Below are 8,506 nucleotides of genomic sequence, written 5' to 3' on the forward strand. Positions count from 1 at the left end.
GTAAGAGATTTGAAAGTGGGAGGGGGAGATCCAAAATGATAGGAGAAGACAGGAGGGGGAGGGATGGAGCCAAGAGCTGGACAGGTGATAGGCAAAAGGGGATATGAGAGGATCATGGGACAGGATGCCCAGGGAGAAGGAAAAGCAGGAGGGGGGAAAACCCAGAGGATGGACAAGGGGTATAGTGAGAGGGACAGAGGGAGAAAAAGGAGAGTGAGAGAAGGAATGTGTGTATATAAATAAATAACGGATGGGGTACGAGGCTGAGGTGGGGCCTAGCGGAAGTTAGAGAAGTCGATGTTCATGCCATCAGGTTGGAGGCTACCCAGACGGAATATAAGGTGTTGTTTCTCCAACCTGAGTGTGGCTTCATCTTTACAGTAGAGGAGGCCGTGGATAGACATCTCCATAACCGCTGCCTGGCCTGCTGAGTCAGACAATAGACAATAGGTGCAGGAGTAGGCCATTCGGCCCTTCGAGTCAGCACCGCCATTCACTGTGATCACAGCTGATCATCCACAATCAGTATCCAGTTCCTGCCTTATCCTCATAACCTTTGATTCCGCTATCTTTAAGAGTTCTATCCATCTCTTTCTTGAAAGCATCCAGAGACTTGGCCTCCACAGCCTTCTGGGGCAGAGCATTCCATATATCCACCACTCTCTGGGTGAAAAAGTTTTTCCTCAACTCTGTTCTAAATGGCCTACCCCTTATTCTTAAACTGTGGCCTCTGGTTCTGGACTCACCCATCAGCGGGAACATGCTTCCTGCCTCCAGCGTGTCCAATCCCTTAATAATCATATATGTTTCAATAAGATCCCCTCTCAGCCTTCTAAATTCCAGAGTATACAAGCCCAGTCGCTCCAATCTTTCGACACATGACAGTCCCGCCATCCCGGGAATTAACCTTGTGAACCTACGCTGCACTCCCTCAATAGCAAGAATGTCCTTCCTCAAATTTAGGGACCAAAACTGCACACAGTACTCCAGGTGTGGGCTCACCAGGGCCCTGTACAGCTGCAGAAGGACCTCTTTGCTCTTGTACTCAGTTCTTGTTATGAAGGCCAGCATGCCATTAGCTTTCTTCACTGCTGAGTTCCTCCAGCATTTTGTGAGTGTGTGTGTGTGTGTGTTTTGCTCTGGATTTCCAGCGTCTGCAGAATCTCTTGTGTTTATTCCTCTCCACAGACGCTGCCTGACCCGCTGAGTTCCTCCAGCATTTTGTGTGAGTGAGTGTGTGTGTGTTTTGCTCTGGATTTCCAGCGTCTGCAGATTCTCTCGAGTTTAAGGGGCCGACCCGGGCCGGAGGAGATGTACCTCCCCAGGGTGGGGGCTGGAAGGTCTCCGTCCTGTCGGTGTCAGCTGATGAAGCTGGCAGGTGGAGGTGGAGCTGACGGCTCGGCTCCGACACCCTCGCTCTCCGGCGTTGCTGCACATCAAGCGAGGGGGAAATGGTTATCTGTACGCTACACCCAAACGCTCCGATCCCGGCCCCTTTCACCACCAGCACCACCAACCCCCTCCCTCTCTGCTGCAGAAGCGTGTGACCTCTGCAATTTCCACCGCTCCCCGCAGAAGCAACTGTTGATCGCTGCGATAAAGATCAGAAAGCTGATAACCACCGACTGTGAATCTTCGCAATGTCAGACTCTGCGCAGGAGATCCCAACTCCGGCCAGCCGGATCTGACAGAGCTCATTCACGGGAGGCCGATGTTGGGGATTTTCTCCCCGCCGCCCTTTCCCGGGAGAGGGAGAACCTCGCCCCCTTTGCGGCAAAAAAGCTGCCCGCCGGAGTCTCCCGGTTTTCGGGAAGCAAAACAGAACGAGAGGAGAGGCTCTGTCTCTCCCTCCCAGGCTCAGGGACCTGGCGCCGGACTCGGGTCCCGGCGGGTCCGAATCGGCGGGCTGCAGGCTGAGGACTCCCCGGGCACTCGGCGCAGACGCCCTTATCTTGCGGCCGATCGGAGGCCCGAAGTGTCGGGCGTACACGGCCGGGGTCCGGCGGAGAGGTTCCTGTCCCGGGCCCAGACCTGACCGGAACGGAAAACAGAGAACAGCGCAGCCGCTCGGCCCACCGCGCTGTGCTGACCCGGCTGAAAAACAAACCCAAAGACACCCAAACACTGATCCCTCCGACCCACACCATCTCCGTATCCCTCCATCTCCCTCACATCCACGTGCCTACCCAAATGTCTCTTAAAAACCTCGACCACCATACCAAACACCCACCACTCTCTGAGTAAAAAACCTACCCCTCACATCCCCCTTTGAACCTACCCCCCCACCTTCAATGTGTGGCCTCTGATATCAGACATTTTAACCCTGAGGTTCTCCCTGTCCACTCTGTCTGTGCCTCTCATAATCTTATAAAACCTCATCGGCCTCTGGCGTTCCAGAAAAAACAACCCAAGTTTGTCCAGCCTCTGAACCGGGCAGCTTCCTGCTCAACTGCCCCCTTCTCCAAAGCCTCGATATCCTCCTGGGGCGACCAGAACTGAGCGCAGTACTCCAGGCGTGGCCCGACCGGAGATCCACAAGCCCGGCGCCTGGACGCAGTCGGTCCTTCGCCAGACAGACTGCCTTCCTCCCCCGGCCACCTGCACCCCTGGTCTCACCGTCACGCCCCAGCTCCCCTGGGGTCGGGAAGGCTGAGGGTGACCGGTCACCGCCTGGGCAGCTGAGGGCCGGGCTGGGGAGGCGCGGGGTGCTCTCAGCAGCGTCCGGCGGCGGTCCCTACCGCGGCCGGGGGAGCGATTTTCTATCCGTGAACTTTCTCCGGTTATTCAAATCATGTCTTTAAATAGCTCTGCCTCTGCTGTGATCTTCCCAGCTGTGTCAGTGGCTCGGGGTCACTCTGGCGACCGACGCAAGAGCGGTGGGGAGGGGGCAGGTTTGATTAAATGTCGGCACGTTTCACCCACACAGTTAAATCGGGACGAGTTTCCTGCCCTGGACGCCCTCAGATCTGTCTCCCTTGGGGCCCACCGACAAACACCGGTCTGACTCAGCACCGTGACAAGTGCACCGTTAGAACAGTCTGTTCAAATCGGGACACGTTTCCTGCGTGGGTACAATTTGCCGTCAATGGAGGAAAGGAGAGTCCATCGTCAGCGACCCCCACCACCCAGGCCATGCTCTCCTCTCGCTGCTGCCATCAGGAAGGAGGTACAGGAGCCTCAGGACCCACACCACCAGGTTCAGGAACAGTTATCCCCTCAACCATCAGGAAGGAGGTACAGGAGCCTCAGGACTCACACCACCAGATTCAGGAACAGTTATTACCCCTCAACCATCAGGAAGGAGGGACAGGAGCCTCAGGACCCACACCACCAGGTTCAGGAACAGTTATTACCCCTCAACCATCAGGAAGGAGGGACAGGAGCCTCAGGACCCACACCACCAGGTTCAGGAACAGTTATTACACCTCAAACATCAGGAAGGAGGTACAGGAGCCTCAGGACCGGCACCACCAGATTCAGGAACAGTTATTACCCCTCAAACATCAGGAAGGAGGTACAGGAGCCTCAGGACCCGCACAACCAGGTTCAGGAACAGTTATTACCCCTCAACCATCAGGAAGGAGGGACAGGAGCCTCAGAACTCACACCACCAGGTTCAGGAACAGTTATTACCCCCTCAACCATCAGGAAGGAGGTACAGGAGCCTCAGGACCCACACCACCAGGTTCAGGAACAGTTATTACCCCCTCAACCATCAGGAAGGAGGTACAGGAGCCTCAGGACCCGCACCACCAGGTTCAGGAACAGTTATTACCCCTCAAACATCAGGAAGGAGGTACAGGAGCCTCAGGACCCGCACAACCAGGTTCAGGAACAGTTATTACCCCTCAACCATCAGGAAGGAGGTACAGGAGCCTCAGGACCCACACCACCAGGTTCAGGAACAGTTATTACCCCTCAACCATCAGGAAGGAGGTGCAGGAGCCTCAGGACCCACACCACCAGGTTCAGGAACAGTTATTACCCCTCAAACATCAGGAAGGAGGTACAGGAGCCTCAGAACTCACACCACCAGGTTCAGGAACAGTTATTACCCCTCAATCATCAGGAAGGAGGGACAGGAGCCTCAGAACTCACACCACCAGGTTCAGGAACAGTTATTACCCCTCAACCATCAGGAAGGAGGTACAGGAGCCTCAGGACCCACACCACCAGGTTCAGGAACAGTTATTACCCCCTCAACCATCAGGAAGGAGGTACAGGAGCCTCAGAACTCACACCACCAGGTTTAGGAACAGTTATTACCCCTCAAATATCAGGAAGGAGGTACAGGAGCCTCAGGACCCGCACAACCAGGTTCAGGAACAGTTATTACCCCTCAACCATCAGGAAGGAGGTACAGGAGCCTCAGGACCCACACCACCAGGTTCACGAACAGTTATTACCCCTCAACCATCAGGAAGGAGGTACAGGAGCCTCAAGACCCACACCACCAGGTTCAGGAACAGTTATTACCCCTCAACCATCAGGAAGGAGGTGCAGGAGCCTCAGGACCCACACCACCAGGTTCAGGAACAGTTATTACCCCTCAACCATCAGGAAGGAGGGACAGGAGCCTCAGGACCCACACCACCAGGTTCAGGAACAGTTATTACCCCCTCAACCATCAGGAAGGAGGTACAGGAGCCTCAGAACTCACACCACCAGGTTCAGGAACAGTTATTACCCCTCAACCATCAGGAAGGAGGGACAGGAGCCTCAGGACCCACACCACCAGGTTCAGGAACAGTTATTACCCCTCAAACATCAGGAAGGAGGTACAGGAGCCTCAGGACCCGCACAACCAGGTTCAGGAACAGTTATTACCCCTCAACCATCAGGAAGGAGGTACAGGAGCCTCAGGACCCACACCACCAGGTTCAGGAACAGTTATTACCCCTCAACCATCAGGAAGGAGGTACAGGAGCCTCAGGACCCACACCACCAGGTTCAGGAACAGTTATTACCCCTCAATCATCAGGAAGGAGGTGCAGGAGCCTCAGGACCCACACCACCAGGTTCAGGAACAGTTATTACCCCTCAACCATCAGGAAGGAGGTACAGGAGCCTCAGGACCCACACCACCAGGTTCAGGAACAGTTACCCCCTCAACCAACAGGAAGGAGGTACAGGAGCCTCAGGACTCACACCACCAGATTCAGGAACAGTTATTACCCCTCAACCATCAGGAAGGAGGGACAGGAGCCTCAGGACCCACACCACCAGGTTCAGGAACAGTTATTACCCCTCAAACATCAGGAAGGAGGTACAGGAGCCTCAGGACCCGCACAACCAGGTTCAGGAACAGTTATTACCCCTCAACCATCAGGAAGGAGGTACAGGAGCCTCAGGACCCACACCACCAGGTTCAGGAACAGTTATTACCCCTCAACCATCAGGAAGGAGGTACAGGAGCCTCAGGACCCACACCACCAGGTTCAGGAACAGTTATTACCCCTCAACCATCAGGAAGGAGGTACAGGAGCCTCAGGACCCACACCACCAGGTTCAGGAACAGTTATTACCCCTCAACCATCAGGAAGGAGGTACAGGAGCCTCAGGACCCACACCACCAGGTTCAGGAACAGTTATTACCCCCTCAACCATCAGGAAGGAGGGACAGGAGCCTCAGGACCCACACCACCAGGTTCAGGAACAGTTATTACCCCTCAACCATCAGGAAGGAGGGACAGGAGCCTCAGGACCCACACCACCAGGTTCAGGAACAGTTATTACCCCTCAACCATCAGGAAGGAGGTACAGGAGCCTCAGGACCCACACCACCAGGTTCAGGAACAGTTATTACCCCTCAACCATCAGGAAGGAGGTACAGGAGCCTCAGGACCCACACCACCAGGTTCAGGAACAGTTATTACCCCCTCAACCATCAGGAAGGAGGGACAGGAGCCTCAGGACCCACACCACCAGGTTCAGGAACAGTTATTACCCCTCAACCATCAGGAAGGAGGGACAGGAGCCTCAGGACCCACACCACCAGGTTCAGGAACAGTTATTACCCCTCAACCATCAGGAAGGAGGTACAGGAGCCTCAGGACCCACACCACATGGTTCAGGAACAGTTATTACCCCTCAACCATCAGGATGGAGGTACAGGAGCCTCAGGACCCACACCACCAGGTTCAGGAACAGTTATTACCCCTCAACCATCAGGAAGGAGGGACAGGAGCCTCAGGACCCGCACCACCAGGTTCAGGAACAGTTATTACCCCTCAAACATCAGGAAGGAGGTACAGGAGCCTCAGGACCCGCACAACCAGGTTCAGGAACAGTTATTACCCCTCAACCATCAGGAAGGAGGTACAGGAGCCTCAGAACTCACACCACCAGGTTCAGGAACAGTTATTACCCCTCAACCATCAGGAAGGAGGGACAGGAGCCTCAGGACCCACACCACCAGGTTCAGGAACAGTTATTACCCCCTCAACCATCAGGAAGGAGGTACAGGAGCCTCAGAACTCACACCACCAGGTTCAGGAACAGTTATTACCCCTCAACCATCAGGAAGGAGGGACAGGAGCCTCAGAACTCACACCACCAGGTTCAGGAACAGTTATTACCCCTCAACCATCAGGAAGGAGGTACAGGAGCCTCAGGACCCACACAACCAGGTTCAGGAACAGTTATTACCCCTCAAACATCAGGAAGGAGGTACAGGAGCCTCAGGACCCACACCACCAGGTTCAGGAACAGTTATTACCCCTCAACCATCAGGAAGGAGGTACAGGAGCCTCAGGACCCACACCACCAGGTTCAGGAACAGTTATTACCCCTCAACCATCAGGAAGGAGGTGCAGGAGCCTCAGGACCCACACCACCAGGTTCAGGAACAGTTAATACCCCTCAACCATCAGGAAGGAGGTACAGGAGCCTCAGGACCCACACCACCAGGTTCAGGAACAGTTATTACCCCTCAACCATCAGGGTCTTGAATCAGTGGGGATAACTTCACTCAACTTCACTCACTTCATCAGTGAAATGTCCCCCCGACCTTTGAACTCATTCTCAAGGGCTCTTCGTCTCATGTTTATTTGAGATTAGTATCACCATCATTATGTGCCATGTTATATGACATCATCATTATGCGTTGTGTCGTATGACATCATCATCGTGTGCTGTGCCGTATGACATGGGCGCTCACGGTCTTTCCACGGCCATGATTGATCTTGGCAAATTTTATCTGCAGAAGTGGTTTGCCATCGCCTTCTTCTGGGCAGTGACTTCACAAGACGGGTGACCCCAGCCATTATCAATATTCTTCAGAGATTGTCTGGCTGGCATCAGTGGTCACGTCACCGGGACTTGTGATCTGCACCGGCTGCTCGTACGACCGTCTGCCACCTGACTCCACGGTTTCACCTGACCCTGATCGGGGGGGCTAAGCAGGTGCTACACCTCGCCCGAGGGTGACCTGCAGGCCAGCGGAGGGAAGGAGAGCCTTACACCTCCTTTGGCAGAGACGTGTCTCCAAGCATTATTTTCTCTCTCCTTTTTGCATCCCGGTGCGCTTTGCAGATTGGCCGTTTGCCCCTCTCCTCGGGCGTGGTCTTCCACTGACTCTGCTGCGGTTCCTGGACTTACGGTGAACGCCAGCAAAAGAGAAAGCAAGAAATGAATCTCGGGGTGGTGTGCTGGCGACGCGCGCAGGCCCACTCTGAACTTCGAGCACTGTGGCGGGGCAGGTCACGGTGAGCTGGCTGGTGTGCGTGGCCTATTTGACACCTGATGCGCGGGACGGGGGCGGCGGGTGAGAAGGGAGCTTCCCGGTAGTCTGTGCAATGCTCAGAGGCACTGGGAAAGTCCGACCAGCGCTTGGAACTGAGCCGGGTGCTGAGTTTGAAGCCCACTTCCTGCTTGGAGGATGTGGCTAACCTCTTTCACATGCACGGGGCCTCACCACTGCTGTGCCTTATCTAGGTCAGGTGGAGAATTGGCTCGACTCCTCTCATCCCAGAAATAGAGCTCAGGGCCTCCTTGGGAGGAGAGAAAAACGAAGAGGCCTGCTAATTCCATTTTATCACCGATAGAACCCAGCGTCCGCTCTGGGGTGGGCCGGATTTCAATCTGATTGGAGGGGAACTGGGGCGGCCTGGTCACTTTGCAGCACCCACCGGCGGCCCCGGGTTGAGTTCCCGCCCCCTGCCCGCAAGGAGATCGCACCAAGCGGGCTCTGGTTTTTGCTCACAGCCCCGAGGGCGTACCGGTTGGCGGGTCAACTGTTGCCTGGACTGGGGAGCATGCCTTATGAGAATAGGTTGAGTGAACTCGGCCTTTTCTCCCTGGAGCGACGGAGGATGGGAGGTGACCTGATAGAGGTGTACAAGATGATGAGAGGCATTGATCGTGTGGATAGTCAGAGGCTTTTCCCCAGGGCTGAAATGGCTAGCACGAGAGGGCACAGTTTTAAGGTGCGTGGAAGTAGGTACAGAGGAGATGTCAGGGGTAAGTTTTTTACACAGAGAGTGGTGAGTGTGTGGAATGGGCTGCC

The 8,506-nt window shown here is 55.1% G+C and overlaps 1 pseudogene; it reads left to right on the plus strand.

The window, feature by feature from the left end:
• Positions 1–4,337: 4,337 nt before the first annotated feature.
• On the plus strand, positions 4,338–7,053 carry LOC134340215 (uncharacterized; annotated as a pseudogene).
• Positions 7,054–8,506: the final 1,453 nt, after the last annotated feature.

The sequence above is a fragment of the Mobula hypostoma genome, chromosome X1 (assembly GCF_963921235.1).
Source record: "Mobula hypostoma chromosome X1, sMobHyp1.1, whole genome shotgun sequence".
Taxonomy (NCBI): domain Eukaryota; kingdom Metazoa; phylum Chordata; class Chondrichthyes; order Myliobatiformes; family Myliobatidae; genus Mobula; species Mobula hypostoma.